General features: G+C 40.5%; 1 long non-coding RNA gene across 2 annotated transcripts; it reads left to right on the top strand.

Moving 5' to 3' along the window:
- Positions 1-10,016: 10,016 nt before the first annotated feature.
- LOC147337736 (uncharacterized) lies at positions 10,017-13,104 on the top strand. 2 transcript variants are annotated; one of them, XR_015131389.1, is made up of 5 exons: positions 10,017-10,301; positions 10,718-10,781; positions 11,149-11,301; positions 11,665-11,752; positions 12,338-13,104. It is a non-coding gene; the product is annotated as an uncharacterized LOC147337736 (long non-coding RNA). The 2 variants fall into 2 exon arrangements; XR_015131388.1 differs by having other exon boundaries at positions 10,017-10,781.
- The last annotated feature ends 6,950 nt before the right edge of the window (positions 13,105-20,054 follow it).

The raw sequence follows: 20,054 nt of genomic DNA, 5'->3' as shown, positions 1-20,054 counted from the left end.
TTGCATCGTGTGGGTGTGCTTCCTTTCTCTCTCTCCTCATAGCATTATGTCAATAGAAATCCACTACAATCACTTAATGTACTCCACTTCCCCACTCTACATATGGGCTTTAAATGCTTTAATCGAAGACCTGCTCATTTTTATTGGTGTTCTTTATAGGTGAGGTTGGTGATGATTTTCAAATGCACTCAGTGATTTGTGGCTAATTAGGTCGAGAGTTAGTTCAACCACATAAATGTATGTTTGCTCGGGGTCCAGCGAGTTGGCTGGTGGTGAAACAAAGGCCACGGTTACGCAGCACAACCACGTCTTCTTTGTGGATCGGGGCGAGGGCTTCCTAATATGGTACCAGTGCAGATGAAAAGACCAGCGTGCAGTGTCGTTATTACCATACATAATGGAGAGAGTGGCATTGTGATCTCTTTTCTCTAAAAAAGAGATGGGTTACCAATCAGGCAGTTGCCTCTGTCACCATGGTTACCTGTGAAAGTTGTGACATTCAGTCTGGGATATACATGACGTCCAATTTAGTAGTCTGGTATTAGTTCAATGGAGCCAGAATTAGGAGTGATAGAGCGGTATGTATCAAGATTACAAATCACTAATTGGTCTGTTTCCTTCCCCCGCGATGCTCCGTGTTGCTGGTGTCGCATGTTAATTGTGAGACCTGCAACGACAACAACTAGCAACAAAGCACGCAGCTTATTTTCTCTTATTAAACCCCATCAATTCCCAGCTTTGTCTGCCGTGAAAAACATGTCGCTTTACACTGGAGGAATTGTTTATTCTGTACTTTACCACTAACAGGGCTTTCTCTGCCAGCTATATAAGAAGCTATTTTGCTGTGTTGGCCAAAATCATCTGCATCCAAATGCAAGTGGCTAATGCAGCCCTCAGGTGGAGAGGTAATACATTATGTTTATTTCAATATTTAATGAACTAAATGCCAATGCTTCCAAAACGGGGTCTCATAAAACTCTGCGAAACGGGCACAATATCTGGACAGGAATTATGTGACAATGAGGCCGGTACTGCAGCAACGGCAGAAATTGGATGAGCGCTGTGCCGTTAAGCTTGCATACAATTAAATCTATTTTTAACATTGTTCATCATTTTATTTTAAAGTTGATGATATTCAATAATCAATCAAATCTGTAAAAATGGCAAGATTAAAACTCCTCCCTAAATTTGACTGTTACATTAACGAAACTTGCAGATGCATAGAGCGTAACATTAACAAAACAGCTAAATTAAGACCTAAAGATGTTCAGATTTTTTGTCTGTGGTTACAAATTTGCAACAGCCTGACTATAATGAAGGAAAATATCAGCCTTGAGCATGATACAGGTTGTGAAAGATGAAGATAAATCCCTACAAACATGGATTAGTCTCTCTGACTATCCTTGTTTCACTCACCTTTTCTTAAACTCATATTAAAATGTCTTGTATTGCACTAATGCTTTGATTTTGTTCATTTTGTTTTACTCTAGTGTAATTTTATTCCTGTGTTCAGCACTTTGGTCAGTGGTTGCTGCTTTTTAAGTGCTTTATAAATTAAGTTGGCCAGCCACTCTTTTTGTTCAGTTTGATGCCAAGTGGCAACTGTTGATGCTGAAAAAGGCGCCACAGAGAAAGAGCCAAAAGCTGCTGTTTCTTAAATGGCCACTTGAGGTTTATCTAAGATTCACCTGTTCAAGTGCCCATGTGTGCTAAATAAATAAATCAAGGCATTTAGGCATGTAAAAAAACATAGTCAAGATAACTTGCTGAATTTTAAACCGAGCATAACAATGGGGAAGGAAGGTGATATAAATGACTGTATGAATGTATTCTGATTATTTTCCTAGAAACAAGAAAGGTCTAACGAAGAAAATCCAGTGAGAGGCAGTTCTCTGGGCAAAAGATGTCTTGGTGAAGCCAGATGTCAGAGGAGAATCACCAGACTGCTTCAACAGCAGAAAACCACATGGGTGCCACTCCTGTTATCTAAGAACAGGAAATCAAGGCTACAATTTGCTCAGACTCACAAAAATTGGGCAAATGTCACCTGGTTTGATGAGTCTGCAACATTTGGATGGTAGGTTGCGTAGAGTTTGTGTAAACAACATGAAAGGATCGATCCATCCTGTCACATATCAAGGGTTCAGGCTGGTGGTGGTGTGGGGGGAATTCCCTTGACACACTCCAGGACATTTATTGTCAACTGAGAATCATTTAAATGTCATTTAAGATCTTAGAACTAGCTAAAAAATGGCAGTCACATGAAAAATAAAGTAAACAAACAAAAAGAGCAAAGCCATAATAGCCTCTTAAAACCCATAAAACACTCTTTATAGCTGAGCGGCAGAAACACACTTAGTCATTTTCTCTGTTTGTTGTGGGCGAGCGGCAACAGCTTGTCTCTGTGCTTTGCTTCCGAACTCCTGGAGAGCGTTAGGTCAGTTGGGGGTTTACAAATTCCCAAACAGGCCTGTTCGATCTCTGGCCTCCAACCTCGGTCACAGGAATCCTCTTGCCGTAAGCTAGCACTGCCAATGTCCTTGTGTTGTACGTTAGATATGAACCCATGTTGAGACCACTGCTGCCGTCCGTGACATCTACTGTCCGCTCCGACTGTTTGTCCCTGCTGGTCGCCCAACAAGGGAGAATAGCAACTCCTAATGATGCCCCCCCCCTCGCCCCCCCATGGCTTTCTAGTCAAAGTCTTTAATGGCTAGATTGGTCTTATCTCTTCTCTACAAATTATGTGTAATTTACAAAAAACAAATGAAAAAAAGAAGATAAAAAGAGAACAGCTGTAGGAGTTTGATCCTGTTTGACATCATTGTTACTCACACACTTGCTCGCTCATTGCTTGGTTTTCTATTCATATGCTGTGTGGGATCATTAGTATTTGTTCAGATTATTTTAGATGCACCGTTAGTTTTAGTAGCTTTTTTACTTTTGGTTCCAGTCATTCTTGGGTTAGATTTAGGGGAAAAAACATTTATCTTACAATAGACCCTTTCACCACATTCCACGTTCTTACAAGCCTCATTTTTCTACTTTACTTGGTAGCCAGGATGAGGAGTCCCACCTCTATGATATGCCCTCAAAAATATTTAGCTAAACTGCTCACCAAGCTGGTGCATGAAGAATGAATTCATTCAATGAAGGGAAAGTTTAACCTTCAGAAAAGTACTGCATGAGCAAGCTGCCTATACAGCCTTTAACTTGCTATCTCTTAAGGGGTCATTTAGACTAATGCATTGCAAAGACCAGTGCTATTCTTATTCTGCTGTCAGTTCCCATATTACTGATGTCATGTCTGTTGTACTGTTGGTAGGCCCACAGTGACACCGCTGCGTGTGTGGGTGAGCTTGAACGGATGGAGGCACAGGCATCAGCGCCACTGAACTGAACTGGGCTCCAAATACACTGAGTTAGTCAACCTTCCATTGTAATGAGCTGCTGTGTTAGCTGACTTAATTAAAAGTGATGTTAAATAATTTCTCTGTGGTGACGGCGCCATGAACTCAGTTCAGCCTCAGAGCGCAACCTGGTGCTCTTCTCCACGCCTGATTTCAGTCATCATGCACACTCGAGGAGATGTATTTATCAGAAAGGCAGTATTTGTCTTGCCTAAGAAAACCGCCCCCGACGTTACAATTAGATTTGAAAATTCTACCCCTTCGGTAGCAGTGACCCTTTGCAGGGTGAGCGAATCAGGGCGAATGTCTGTATGTATATCCGGAGAAGTGGGGCGCAGAACAATGGAGAAATTAGACTCTGCTTTGGAAAAGTGCCTCAGGAGTGTCTGCGTTCTTGCCTTGATTGCGCTGTCTTTCTTCGGTTCTGAATGATATAAAACCAGAGAGAGGGAGAGCTGTGAAATTTGTCTTGGGGTTGAGTGAACTTGTCAGGGAATCAGACAGACAGTCCAATCCTGTTTTTCTTGGAGATTGACTCCATCCTCCTGAAATAAGCTCAGAGTGAAGTCGTACTTTACGACATGATCCAGTCTCATTAGAATGCCTTCACGCATGTTTATGGTCAATGCTGCAGACACTGGATTTAAAAGCAGTCAGTTGATATGCCACTGAAGGCCATAGCCAGGGGCATATTGTTTTCAGGCTTCCTGTCTATACATATATCCCCCTTGTCCTATCCTTGTGAAAGGAATATCTCAGGAACACCTTGGGGGAATTTCGTTATATCTGGGAAGATACCAACTTGGACTCAAGGATGAACTGAGTAGATTCTGGTGGTCAAAGGTCACTGCGACCTCACAAAACATGCTTTTGGCACTAACTCTGGAATTTATAATTTCACAAATTGTGTGCAGCTGTAATAGAAATAGATGATGACTTGATGGCATTTTTGATCCAAAAGGTCAATATTCAGCTTTACTGCAACATCATAATGTTCTGCAAAAACACTTACCTGTCTCAGGGAGAGAAGGTTGGGTTGTGACTGTATTTCCTCTTCATTTCGCATCTCTGCATTTCTCCTATTTTTCTTAATTATTTCAGAGCTGTTTGAATCAAACAGTCATTATGTGGCTGAAGTGCAGATTTAGATTTAAATTAAAGGGTTTAACAATAGTATGGTGTAGTGGTTTACACATTTATCTAACAAACAAAAGATCCCCTGCTTTGATCCTGGAGGAGACACGAATCCCTTTGAGATTGCGTCATGAAGAGTATCTGGTGTAAAAATCTGCCAAATCCCATGTGAATAAGGGAGCAGCTGAAAGTAGTTTCTTATTGTAGTAAGTGCTTAGGAATTGTAACATTTTTATCCATAGTCCCCCATTTTCAGAGCCTGAAAATTAAATGGAAAAACTAGCATAATTTTAAGTATAAGGAATGTTTGGAAGAAAAATCGTTTGCAGTTAATGACTACCTGATCGCCAGAACCTGTGGATGTCACAGAATGCTTTGTGTCCTCCACTGAGATGCTCTGTTAGGCCTTTACTGCAGCTACTTTCACTTGTTTGTGGGCCACTGTAATTAGTTTTACCTTCAGTCTCTGACATGACTCTTTATTGGGCTGGGATAAGGTGACTGACTTGGCTATCAAAGAATATTTCATTTCTTTGACTTGAGAAACTCTTCGCTTACTTTTCAGTCATAATTCATTTGTACTGTGAAGTGCTGTTCATGTAGCTTTGCAGCATTTGGCTGATTCTGAGCAGAGAGTATAACTCTGTACACCTAACAGTTCACCTTGCTTCTATCAGCAGTCACATCGTCAGTAAACACCAGTGACTCAGTTTCACTGCTGCCTCCGCCATATTTTACAAATGATGTGATATTATTCAGATCATGAGCTGTTTTTATTCTTCTTCATACTTTTCTCTTCCATCATTCTGCTACAAGTTCATCTAGTTTTCATTTGACCATTTCCAGAACTCGGCCTGTTTCCTGGCAAAGTCTAATCTGGCTTTTCCGTTCTTGAGTGTAACCAGAGGTTTGCACCAGGTTGTAAACTCTGTGTATTTCCATTCATGAATGTGAATCTTGATTGGAGACTCTGATAAAGATAGAGACTGTTCTTTGCTTAGCTAGATATTTGACCAAAGAAGTAGTCTTTCAAGACTTTTGTTGTTTGCTGTGTACAAGATTGTTGATTTTGTTTGATTTTTCTTTCCTTCTGATATGTTTATTTGTATTTTTCACCCCCAATGTTTATTTATCTTAGTTTATTTCACCATTATTCATACAGGTAAATCTCATTGAGACACGATGTCCCATTTTCAAGCGTGGCCTGTTTTAAATAAATATCCATAACATCCATTCTAATGATGAACTTTGTCCCTTGCATTTCATTGGACCTCACATTGAGAATTCCAGGGGAACGCTACCTAATGTAAGTTCAACACTTTTATCTGCCTAATTTGTCACAGAATGACAAGGGAACAGGCCTCACTTGGCTTTTTGTCAGTTGGTTGTCCAATTATTTTTGAGCCTCTGGAGGACCATGTGTAAAAATGCCTGTAGCTCCTAAAAAGTGAATTCAATACTTGGTATTAAACCCCTTGAATTAAAAGTGTAAGGCTGCACTTCAGTCACATCTTGACTATTTGATTTGCATTCCATTGGGGTGATGTACTGCACAGAAGCAAAGCTGCAAAAATTATGTCACATCCCAAAAACTTTTAGGCCTAACTGTATTTCACAGGTCTGAATGACTGTCCAGGTTGCCTGTTGTTCGGCACTTTGGTTCATCTGTTGTAACTTTAGTACTAATAAAAAATGGCTGCCTTAACTTGACTTGACACTAGTTTGATGGCACTGATCTTGGGTGGCCAAATGTGCTGACTCTCTTTGCATCTGAAGCACGGTTTACCGACTTGCCTGCAGTGTTGTGTTCTATCAGAATTAGCTTCGTCTGCCAAGTGTGTGAACACACAGAAGAAATATGACTTGTCTTCTGGTGCTCTTGGCAAATTTACGCATTAATATTGTAGAACAAGGAAAACTAATTTTAACACAGTCCAGTCAAATCAAATTTTTATTAATGCTACGGCACCACAAATCAAAAACAGACCTCAGCGGGCTTCAGTAGTATAGCTGACAACTTACTGTATCCTCAGACTCCTGACTCAGATGACGAACACAAACAGGAAAAATGTAATCATGGGTGCAAAGTACAACTTGACTGGGTGGTGGAGTCATACAACCGTGAGGGGATAATTACAGTTAAGCATATGGTATATGATAATACCAAACATCTGCCTGTAATGCAAAGGGATTAGTAAACAGGGCTTCTATTTAAGCCACTTAGTCTCATTACAAATATGGCTTATAAAAAAACCCAAAACAGTATATATATATATATATACACTATATTTAGATCTGTTGTAATTACAATGTCAAATAGGAGAGACTCCATTAAAGATAGCCATTAAAAATGAACCAATTTCCTTAATACACAGATGCTCGATTTTAAATGTAATTATTGTTTGGAGTGAGTAACACAATATCCCTTATCTTGTCATATCCTCGTTGAGCTTGTTCTGAATCGACCCCCAGCCTCCCATCAGCTCCTTGAACACCAAAATGCTGACAATGCAGCCGCCGTCACACCGCTTTTATAATAGCATACATCAAGCCTTAAACGCTTCCGTGAAACACTCAAACATCTGCGTGCAGATAATTTTTGTTGCCCTATAGATTCTGCCCAGACAGACAGAGTGCAAAGTAATAGGTATACAGCAAAACGAAGAGGACAAACTGTTTTCAGCAGCAGCAGTGATTTTTTTTTTTCTTGCTTTTTTTGGGACATTCAGTAATCAGTGAGTGTGTAGCATCTGCAGGGGCCTCTTGCTTCTGCTCTTGCCCCGGGCTGTGCAGCTAACTTGGAGTGCTCGAGAATGTAGAACGCTTTACAAAGGGCCTTAATGTAAATACTTCATAGCGGGCTGAGTGACTATGAATATGTGATAAGGATACAGGTACCAGTTTGATTTAAATGCTATGCAAAGCTTCCATCTGCATAAATGCATGCTTCTTTTTTTGGACGGGCGGACAGTTCCGCCTTAATGATGGCAAGTGTGTAACCCGGAAACGGTTGGCTTCCTCTTTGAATACATTCACTTTTTTTTTTTACGCCATCTGGTTTTATGTTTTAAATTACCTTTTAGCGAGGGGCGGTAGTGTTTTTGCAAAGTGTTATGTTTTGTAGCACTCAGCCGTAGCATGCCAGTGGCCACCTGAACTGCACTGGTGCTTAATGTGACAGCTGCACTGGCAGCCGTCACTGCACATCATAACTGATGCTGTGCTGAACTCACTGCTCATGACTGCAAAAAACACTGTTTAATTGACCTGCAGTAACTCCGGCCAGCAGCCCATCTTTGCCACTCTGTGTGGTCGAACAAATATACCCAAGAAACTGATATTCTTTTTATTAACTTTTCTTTTTTTTTCATCAAATGTGTTCTTTTTTCAGGCGAAAATACCTTAAAACGGGCTTCTCCCGGGGAACTGTAATGCAGTACATCCCCAAGGCTTATTAGTTTGTCCCTCAGTAAGTGTTGGTCTGAAAAAATGAAATGGATGAGTTCCTTTGATTTCTGCTGGTTGACATGACAACCGTGCCCTGAAATAAGAACGCAACATCTGTTCAGTCAATAATTGGACCTGAGCTCCTTGTTAAAATGTCTCACTATACTGAGAGTTGGTTGTTCCGTCACTGCGAGCATGTATCACCTGTACATTTGAAGAACCTGCTAATTCAAATTTCCCACTAGACTTGTGATTTTTTTGTGTTTGAATTTTTTTTGCTCTCTTATGTACCACCACCCAGTGTGAAGTGCTTTATTTAGGGGAGAGCGCTTTGGTTAGAGTCCTGCAGCAGCACATAACGCACTGAAATGAAACGAGGTCCATGATGAGTAAGTAGATAATTTCCATGGATGCTTTCATTTGAGTTGCTTGCCATTAAAGAGAGAACACATGCAACAAGCACCAGTTAATGAAGGAGTTAAATCATGGGCAGAGTAGACTTAAGACAACACTGCTGGCCAATTAGCTTCTCCACTAGGGCGTGATCCAAGGCTTTGCAGCACATACTGCCTCTGGCGCTCGCGTCCTGCTTGGAGAGTTTTGAAGTCCGGTGCATAGCCCCATGTGACCCGGAACTGGCTCAGTCTCAGTCTTCTTTAGCCTTCTGGTAGCAAGACTGGCAGAATTAGGTAGATAAATACAAAGAGATCTGCAACACCCCAACATCCCTAGTTGAGTCCATGTCTCACTTATTGATTGGGTCACACACCACTAGATCTTCATTTGCTTCTGCTAAACGTGCGTGCTGCTTTTTGTGAGCATGACTCCAAGGATTTACAGACATGGAGTAAACTGCCTTGACCTTTAGAGCAGGTGTCGTTCACATGTCAGGCATAAAAAAAATGCAGCAAAAAATGTCAATCTCTGCAAATTCTCTCCTGAAACATTGTTTATGTGCTTATGCAGATTTATCCCTCTTGTGCTGAGCTCACACACAGAGTGCTTTGTAGCCAGGGAATCATGTGACAGTGTACAATGTCAAGTTGCTTTTATTGCGGCTCCGCTGCCAAAGCCCAGTAGTGTTTAAACTGGATCATAGCTGAGTGCGGTGGGGGGGGGGCGTGATGGATGTTTGGAGCCGCTTTTTTTTTTCTTTCTTCACTGTGTGGTTATTACACAGCTCCAGTGTGGAAAAAATCCCCAGGGGCATAAATTCTCACATACTATTAAGTGGAATGTAATGTTATAGAGGATATTCATCCTTAAAATGAAAAGCGTAAATTAAAAAAAGGATGTAGCTTGGGAAATTAAAGTCAGGCTTCATATACACGACATGTATTGAGACTGTCACGCTTATTCTGCAGTGGGGAAGGCGCGAGGGAGCCTTCCCATAGAAGTGCTGAATGAGTCATCTTTTAATGTTACCTGCTGCCGTGGAGGCTCCACTTGTCCCTTCTTTTCATTGAATTTCACACAGAACGTTACAAAATCACAAAACAGAAAGTGCGTCTTTCAGCCATTTTTGTTGCGGTTGCATCACATGGGTTTTAATCTCTGCTAAATATACCGCACTGTGAACAGATCAGTGCATTCTCACAGCTCAAAGCTCCAACCCTCCCCTTGCATCTTATCTGGCGGGTATACTCACTTTTTCTCACATTTAAGGACTCTGGACTCCTCATCTGCATTTATATAAGCAACCATAAAAGCTGGTTTCTGCTCTTTCTGCTTCCCTCTTCCTTGGACAGTCTTGAAGAACAGGAATAGAATTGAGATGCTGGCATAGGTTACTTACTCGTCGGAGGCAGCAGCTGCATAAACAATGCTTTATTTCACATCCTCTTAATGTTTATTCACTGGCTCCCATTCGTACACTGGTAGTGCTGAGTCACACCCTCATGCACACACTCTCTAATTATTCTGTACCATAGCAACCGTAACTTAGCAATTGCTAAACCTCTTCCGTTTGAGAGGTTTAGAAAAATGTCATTATTTCTCTCTGTTTATCCTTTTAACTCACACTGAAAAAAAGGGACTGGCCATCTCTTGGATTTATGTAAGCATCTTGCATGTATTTAACACAATTGCCTCATGTTTTAAAGATAAATGTAACTATATAGTGTAAAAACTACATGATATGCAGAAAGGGTGTATTAAATTGTTCATATCATGTTCAGGTGAAGTAAGTCAATAAGATAGCAACGTTAAATCTCGTGAAACCACGCGTGATTTCATCTCGCGGGCTTTGGATCGTGGTTTAAAAAATGCATCCATCTCAGTCAAGTCGAGCAGCCAACTCTACGTTTTTTGGTATGTCTTGATTTTTTGAATTAATGTTTACCATATTTCAGCCAAATGTAGTTAAACGTCTAGAGTGCCGCCATGTAACATGCTAAAAAAGAGCCGTTAGCTGATTTGCTGTTTTATCTGTTGTCAAAGAATTGGCGCTTTTTCATTTGAATTTGTCTTTGGCACAAGAGCCGTAATATCACATTAAACCTAATTACGAGGCACTCTCAACATAATTTGGTTTTCTGTGTGAATAGATTTGCCAACTGACTCTTCAGTTACATTGTGTATTTACTGCACCGTGGTGTTAGTGAGATTTTGGACATTGAACAGCTTAAGCTAATATCATCAGTGGCATTATGCTAGCTTACATCCCTACCCCTCCTGCCCTCACCTGCTGTCCGTTTGTTTTTGTTTTTTTTTTGCTGCACATTGAGAGATGACCTCTATTCTGCATTTCACCAGGAGTCAGCTGATGGATTGTGGGTTCAAGGTGTTATGGTAAGAAAGTATATTCTATTTTCGCTTAAGGTTTCTGTAACTTAATTATAATAGATTTTTTATAGTTATTAGGTGCATGCATACTCAAATAGACCACCCTATTAATACAACTGAGAAATCCAAAATCTGCCATAGGTTTAACCTGTATGTATTGTCAGAAAGGTGATTACTGGACTCACATTAATGCACACTTGAACTAAAATGAGGTTGTAACTTGTGGGTTCTTGGGTTGCAAATCAGAAACAAACATCTTTGGATTTTTTTAATCCCATAAGATCTGGAAACACAGTTTTTATTCAACAAAACATTGCTGATTAACCAAGCACAGTGCCTGCTGTTATTTCAAAATAATTTTATGTCATTTTAGATGAAATGCAGCATTCCAGTGCATCCCAACCATGCCTTTACAGTCAAGGTTTCTGACGGAGCTGAGTTTCTCTCTGACAGTCTGCTGAAAGTGTTTGCAAAGTGATCGGGGGAACAGGGCACAAAGCTAAAGGATGTAGCTGCCATGATGACAGTACGAACTTTAAAATTCTTTAACTACAAAGTGTATATGTATTGCATTAGGTCAGTAAAAGATTTTTATGCTGCATCCATTGAAACAGTCAACTATTACCCGTGAGTACTGATTCCACCGAAAGGATGCCATAATTTTCGTTATGCATTTACTGGCCCACTGAGAAAAATTTATCTTTTTAAAAAAAAATAAATGTTCTGGAAACTATATATCCATAAAGTTGATGTCAAACAGGAACTTTTGATATTTCTTTGTAGATGCTGGTGTTGCATGTTGACTGGTTTAAGTTTTTGTCTGGGATCATTTTCTTCTGTGCTACTGAAAAGTTCACAAATCTCTGTTTTCTTTGTTATAATACTTTAGGATGACATTAATGCTCGAAGGGAGTCTCATCAAAGTGCTCCGCATCTGTGTGAAAGACAATTGCAACATCTTGGTGCAGGAGTTCATGGTGAGTGTTTTATGAGTAGATTGTGGCTTTGCAACTTTTAAAAATGCATTTAGTTATCCACTTGATCCTCATTGGACTGGTTAGGACCAGTAGTCCTCTTTAATAATTTGAAGTTCACATGAGGCCTGGTAGTGAACTCGGCCGCCCCCCCTTGAGGCCCCACCCCCCTATATTAGGGGTCACATCAGTGTGAAAAAACTTTAAATTTGTCATTCTAGTGAACAAAGGAAAATCCCCCCAATATTTAGCTTTTGTTTGAAAAAAAAAAAAAAAGACCAACAGCTAACCAAATTGTGGGGCTGAAAGTCTAAATTCTAACATCTTCTGAGTGACATAACCTGGATTTCTGATGGGCCGGTGTCTTTCTAACAAAAACTAATGTAAAGCATTTGAAATTATTATGTTTTTCACTCTGTCTTAGAAACTCTGTTAGACCATGAATGGCAGCATGGCAGGCAACTCTTTGGCTATAGCTATTTACTATGTTGCTTGCATTGGTTTAAATTACTCTAACATTAGAACTGGTAGATTCAAAAGAGATGAGTTTAAAAAGGAATCTTAAAGAAATGTTTTGTGTTTAACCAGGACTTGACTGAGGCCACTGCACAGATTGAGAAAACCACAATGAACATCTGTCTCCAGAGGATGCACCAGGCAATGACTTTTCTGATGTTGGCATCATCATCGAGGGTATAGTAGTTCTTCAAGATCTGGATAACGTGACCTTTGCAGTAGCCATGCTGTTTGGACCTTTTTTATTCCTTCAACATGAGTTACCCATCACAACTCTGCTACACTTTTGAGGTGATTCAAAGGGTGGTAAGGGAGTTGGATGCAACTCAGCTCTCAAGAAAAACTCACAACTAAGACAAAACTGCTCCTGCAATGAAGCTCATTGTTATGCATGCAAGCTGATCAGCTCTAGGTGAGAGGACATTTAAATCTCACACTTGTTCTGCTGCATTTTTGAAGCTCAATTCCATGAACAGATCGCAGGGTTCATTTTTATATACTCTGCAACTGCCATGAGGACGAGCCGTTTTTGTTGTTGTTGTTTGTTTTTCCTTTTGCTCTGTACAGCATTTTGGCAGCATTTTTAAATTTCTCTTTGTATTTTTTCTTTCTTTTACTAGTGAAGAGATGTAGCATGAACAGTTATGCAGTCTAAATATCCCATATGGGTCGTGTGAAATGTTATTTTCAGTTTCATTCAGTTGAAGTAAAGAACGTTGAATATTTCTAAGTGTGCTGTTTTGAACCAAGATGTCACAGTATGATCAGTGCTGTAATTTTTGACAGTCACTGTATCAATGTTATTTTTGCATCTCTTGAATAAAGGTTTTGACCTGCAAGTGCTAATTTCTTTAGTTATTGGGGTAAAATGGGTAATGTTAATAGGAAGGTGTTTGCCAATTCAGTAACCTAATTTAATGTTAATGGAAACTAACATTACCTCAAATTGTTTAGTTATAATTGTTGTTTAACTGAATCTTGACGTCAGAGGCCTTAAATAGAATGTTTTGATTTGTTCTTTCCCAACATTTTTCAAAAGAAACAGTCTAATTTCTTTGCTGTGATTGATTCCAGAGAACACGGAAGAACTGACATTATTTAACTGTTGATTTATGTAGATTCAGTAGTGGAGTAATGTCAGTTTAATTCTTTACCTACTGTCAATGCAGTGAAATTAGACATTTTGTTTTGAAAGGTTACTGGTGGATGCCAGCAACCATCTTGGAAGAGAACAATACAATCTGTTATAAGGCCTCCATTTGAAAATTGTGTATTTGATGCTAGAATATAATAGCAAAATGTAATTTGAAGATAACATGTAGCATTTAAGTGACCAAGTAGTATTGGGTAAAAGTTATTGAATGGTGTTGGGATAAAGTGAGAAAATTGTGAAGGATTAAAATATTTCAAGAGCTCAAATTACTTCATCAAAACATGTTTAAGTCACATTTTATCAACACAAATTGCACAGGTTTATTGAACATGAATAAATTGTGTTAATTTAACTCAATTGTTTAAGTTGCTGCCAAAGCAAAACATCTGTGTGCAACAAATGTCCACCATTGAATTAAGTAAATCCAACAACATATTTTTTTCAGTGCAGGAAAGTATGAAGCCAAATGAGCAGTTGCTTCATTGTTGTGAATTTTTATGTGACCATCTTATCTTGAACCAACTAAATCTCTTTTGTGATATGCAGATTTATGGTCTTCAGAGAAGAAGTTAAGTCATTAAGACAGACTTGGCTTACTTGTATGTTCATTTAAGATGCATAAAGTACATTTTTTCAATCAAGCTATTAAATGCAGTAAGTGACTTATATCTGCTGTCCTCCCTGCACAACCATGCAGCACCGTCTGGAGGTGAGCCACTATGAATTCTGGGCTCTCTGACAACTAGTGACACTCTTTCTCAGCTGATGTGTCTCATAACGCTTAGACACACAAACTGGGAATTGAGACAATGAATTACACACATTCAGCGTGACCATTTATTCTCGAATTATGCTAATGGGTAAATTCTAGTGCTGTGATTGATACGTGATCCTGTTCTGTAATTATTCTTCTAAAACGGGTAGTTCTGGTCCTTGATTATGATTGGCTGCGCTACGTTCAAAGCTGTTGTGAAATAATCTTTAAGCACACACCGGCAGCCACACAAGATTAGAGTTAATGCAGCAGGCAAATTGTTTCAAAAATGTGAAATTTGTTGTTTTACTTGGTGGGCTAAGTGGTGAGTGGATCAGTGGTTGAAAGCGATGGACAGGATAGAGGAGAAAGATCAAATGAAAAAAGGAAATAACCAGTCATCTTACAAACTGAAGAGGTGGAAGTACTTGGATCGTTAAACAGACTACATCCTCTGTTTTTTTGACCTGTCTGTGTAATATCATCACCACAATGGAGCAGTTTTGTTGCATGTATTATCACGGTGAGCTGTGTGGCTGGCAGTGGCTGGACCCAAGTGCAGGACTCGGAGACAAAACATTTGCTGGCAACAAACTTGGCAATACAAAAAACAAAACTTAAACTAGGAGGGTTTAACTAGACTGGAAAAAAATGGCATGACATGTTCTGATGATACAAGACAATGGATACACACACGACTAATGTGGAGGATGCAACATCTTGCCAGGGAAAATACAGGGCTTAAATACAATAGGCCGTAACAAGGAAATGAGACGAACAAGGGGAGCACGTGGGAGTAATCAAACCTGACGAGACTGAGGGAAGCAAAACAGAATACATTAACCTGAGACACTGACCTTCAAAGTAAAACAGGAAATCCACAGACAGAACTTACAGACTCAGGCGAAACACAGAGACATGGGACTCGGGAGACATGAGACATGACTAACTGGGGAGCAAGAGAATAAGCGCAAAGGCAGAACCAAACCCCAAAACTAGAAATCACAATAGACAAAAGAGCACAAACAAGGACTCAGAACAAAAACCATAATATGAAATAATACAAAAACACATAAACTGAAAATGCTGTCAAAATGACCCAGAACGGTAACATGTATATTTAATGAATCTAAAACATAAGAAGTTGGTGGAGCTGTTTGAAATTATTTTAGATTTTCTCCTCTCCACACAGGATCAAAAATATATGGTATAATTATAATTCTGGCTGGATATTTGACCACTCTGTTTGAAAGAATTGATAGAGTAAATTTAAATCGGTTTCTTTCCTCACACTGACCCAGCTTTTAAACATAATCCACTCATTTCCAATAGGACTGAGGTTGGGGCTTCGGGAAGGCCATTCCAAAAGCTTAATGTTAGCCTACATTGTCCTGTTGGAAGACACAGTTGTGTTCAAGTTTCAACCATCCAGCTGCTGATATGAGGGCGAAATTGCAGAATTTGGAGGTAGTCCTCCTTCTTGATTATTCCATATATTTTGTACAATGTACCAATACCACTGGCAGCAAAACAAGCCCAGAGCATATTGCTACCACTACCATCCATGCATGCAAATTTCAGTTGAGCTTAACCTCCTTAGACCCGAAGTCTTTCATGACATGCATTTTTAATTTCTCTTTGATATTTGGGCTGATTGGGGCCCAATGAATGTAGAAACAAAGAATTACCAGAATTTTATTTTACCTTATTTTTGTTTTTAAGAAAAATAAGAGCCACATATAAGGATATTCATTAAAAATTTTGATAGAACAGTAGCAGTATAATGTCCTCGTAAGTGGATATCAGGCCCTTGTAGAGCAAATGTTTGTAGAAGCAGTCTGCATGCCTTTATACACCTGTGGCTGTGGAACTGATTGGAACAAATAAATTGAACAATTTGGATGGGTGAGTGAATACTTTTCGCAATGTAGCGTCTGCATAGTCACATCTGGCTTTCTGCAGGGTTGTGTGGAAGTGCGCATGTGTTTATATGTGCTTTTGAACATGACTGCTGTGAAATAATCAGAAAACAAAGTTCTGACTCACTGCTTTGTTCTCACTTCGGCTTGTTTCTTTCTCTTGTTGCCATTGTTCTGCCTGACCATCACTGCCTCTCTCGTTCTCTTGCTTATTCACTTGTTGAATTTTGTATTTGCAACCCAGCAACTGCTACTTATTACCTGGCTGTAAGCATTATTTTTGATAGTTTTAGAGCAGCAGGTTGGTTCAGCCCACATTCTGCCTACTTATCAGATACACCACCAGTACACCACAGGTGAACCCTGTGCAGTTATTTACCGCACACAAAACAACAGCATGGTTGACACCTTTTAAAACAACCAGCTGACAAGAATAAACTCTCTAGAGTTCAAGCACAAAGCCACAAGGATGCTCAGTGTGAACACACTCTTATGCCTTATGGCTTAGAGTATCACCTTGTCTGTCTCGAGAGCTTCCTCTTGTTGAAGATCCCTGAAATTTTCCACTCTCTTCTTTCGCTGACTGTCTTATCTTGTTTGTTACTGCTCGGTCTCAGAGCTCTGCTGTGCAGGATACAGTCTACACACACACACACACACACACACACACACACACACACACACACACACACAGAGGCAATTTTCCTTTCCTGCCCATGCCTAAGGGTTTGGTTTGATTCATGCCCTTTGTCAGAGTTTGAGTGGGTCTCAAAGAAATAATGGTGCGACTTCTCTGGAAGTGTGGTGCCTTCTTTAATTGGTGTCTTTTCTCGCATGTACATCGCATTCGCCCTTGTTCACTAGAAATCACACATCAAAGGATCTGAAAAACTCCTCTCCTGCGGTGTCAACTTGAAGTTCATACTGCTGAGGTCCTGATAAGACTGCACATCAAAAATTTTGAGGGGGGTAGTGGGGGTTGGGGTCTGCATTCAGCATTATATTTACAGTTTACTGTACAGAGTATTAAATCAGCAGCACCCATGGTAACATGAAAACATCGTTGCATGCCATTATTGAAGACGCTTTTTATAGGAGGAGAAATGCCACTTTTAAAAAGGAGCATGTTAAAGTGGTTCTCTGTAAACACACTGTGTAAAAAAGCGTCACTTATTATTCCGATGCGACTTGACACATGCCCTTTAATCTCGCAGAAACGAGATTTGCCTGCACCACTTAAGGCAAATGTTGTTGGTTCAGCAGTGCGCACTTAAGTTACCCAGCATTGCCGTGGCCCCTGAAAAATCACCATTAGAGATAATTTAAAACCATTTTCCTACACTGTTATCAATATTAAAAAAAAGCAGCAAATACAAGTGCATTGTACAAGAGTGCGCGTCTTGTATGCGTCTGCAGGTGCATTTTAGCTCGTGAATGAATTTTACTTGTGAAGGCGGTTTTTTTTGTCCTTAACCAACCCACACTTCAGCCGTGGCTAAGTAGAGCTAGTCATACTGTGATAGATGCTTTAATGCTTATTAAAAGCATGCGATCGCCTTAAACTTAGACATCCAAACGCCAGAGAGTTTTTCAGGAAGACAAATAATCCGAGAAGCTAATTGAATAACTGAATAGATGACTGCAATGGAATAAATGTAATGCCTTCCCCTGCTGCTGCGAACACAGTTGAATGATGGGGAACATATGTCTCATACCTGATGGCTGAATTGGAGCCTTGAGGTTTTCCCCTGTCACCGGCAAAAAAAATGAATGGTCATGTTTTTATCCACTCAGGTGTGAAATTGCTGCTGTATTTGGCAGATCGGTGCGGGTTAATGTACTCTCCAAGGTCCCACTTCCTATCCCCTTGCACCTCCCTGGCTAGCATAAGCAGTCCATATCACACCTGGTGTAATGCTTTCACAGTGGCCACTCTGGTGATAACAAAAGATTTGTGAGGGTGCTTGTGTGCAGGAATGCGTTTAGATGCAGAGGCATGGCCAGCAAAACTGCTCTGATGGATCTGTCCGAACGGTGGTAACTCCTCTGTGGTCCTGCCGGCTCATTTGCCGGTTCTCCCAAATGAGGACTAGGCCGGAGTTTTTTACCCCTCCGCAATCAGATTGGTAGAAGTAGCTGCTTGATGGCTGGTTTGTTTTAGAGCAAAGAGGGCACGGGGCCATGAAAATCAGCCCGTGCCCCTGCCTGTTTCGCACCGCTCACATCTCATTCTGCCGCGCTCTCAAATACCCAGGTTGGAGTCATTTGGTAGCTGGTCTCATCTGTGCATTGATCGCTCTGTTTTGGATCCTCTTTCATCTATAAATAATGTACTCATCTGCAGAGTGTACTCTCTCTGTAAGCTCCCTGTTACCCAGACCGGCCCTACAAGGCATGCCATTCCTGTCTGTGATAATTCTTTTATGGATGACAGTCTCTCTTTCTCCCTTTAACTCTCTCTGTGATGGACAGAGGATCTTTCTTCCAGCCTCGAAATCACCTCACACCTACCAGTGGTCATCATGATCTGAGATCATGAACACTGCATCAAAGTGACGAAGCAACAAAGGCAACTGCTGATAGTTAACTCTATTGGAGGGCTAAATAAAAACTAAGCGTTGACTCTCTTCCCTTGTATTTGCCGACAAACACTGCCCAAGTAACACTCTCCCTCACTTTCTCTCACCGTCTCCTCATTATCAATGCTTGGTTGCCTGTCTTACCCAGTGTACTGTAAATGCTTTCAATGGCAATCTGGGAGGGTGGAGAGTGTTGCGATTTCCATTCTGTTGCACATCTCTCCGCGCCGGTCTCCAGAGGCAGTCAGGGAGGGGGGTGGAGGGGGTGGTATTGCCGGGGCTCCCCTGGGGTTAAGCACCAAGCCCCAGGCAGCGTGAATGGATTAAGTCAAAGACGGAAATTCATATTTGTTCAGTTACTGTTTTCAGCTCTTTAAAAATCCACTCTGCGTATTTTGCGTTTGTAAACACTCGTGGAGGTAGAAACGCTGTCCGTCCCGACCCGTGTTCACATGCGGCGTGCTGTCAAGTTTTTCTCGAGAAATGAGGTGTTACATAATGTGACGTGGAGTTTCTTTTTTAACAGGCACCGCTGACACGGCAGCTCATGTTGCATCTTTCTGAAGCACCTGGCAAAACACTTGGTTTTATTTTCTGTTACTATATACTGTATTATTATTTCATGACAGGGCAGCTGCTTCTTTTTCCAGTTTAATCTGGTGCTTGGACTATATACGATCCAAATGACTGTGCGAATATTACCCCAAAAAAAGAGAGCAGGACTTATCCTTTCCTTGGGCCATTTCCCATTATGTAGCTTTGTTGTTTGGATTAGGGGCAGGGTCTTTTCTAATGAAATCTAATATCTTAAAAAAAGCATTAATGAATGAAATCATGGAAAGAAATAGCTTGGAGTCATTTGTAGCAGAAAATATAGATAGATCTCGTTTCTTTTGAAGTCAAATGAATGTTTCTGGCCAAAAAAAAGAAGAAAAAAACTGGATGAGGATGAATTCCCACTGCCTTGTCGAGTAAGACCAGACTAGATATCTCTAATCTCATGACATTTCTCCATGCCAGTACTAGAGTTTTGCAGCGTATCTCTGTGAGAATAGGGCTGCATAAACTGATAGACTATTCTGTTGAGATTTTAAAGACACACTCGGCTTAATGGCTGCCAATAAACAAGACGCTGTGGAACCAAATCACCGCTGCAATCGTGCCGCTGCCGTCACAGTCCTTGAAGACAGGTACAGTACGAGCCAGCGTGGCGTGTGCATCCCCGCAGACCCGAGAAACAGTTAAGAACATGCAACCGCAAAATGCCACGGCTGCCTCCAAACATGCCAGGCTTAGAAGTGGCTTCATGTTGTTCTTTTTCATGAAAAACACGAGATGTGATGAATAATATATATCCTGGTTTGACATGCCCATGTACACTGGC

Source organism: Aulonocara sp. 'chitande type north' Nkhata Bay, linkage group LG2 (genome assembly GCF_057382095.1).
Source record: "Aulonocara sp. 'chitande type north' Nkhata Bay isolate Kocher_YH1m ecotype deep benthic linkage group LG2, A_spYH_male_GT1.1, whole genome shotgun sequence".
Taxonomy (NCBI): Eukaryota; Metazoa; Chordata; class Actinopteri; order Cichliformes; family Cichlidae; genus Aulonocara; species Aulonocara sp. 'chitande type north' Nkhata Bay.
This window is presented reverse-complemented; position numbering and strand designations above follow the sequence as displayed.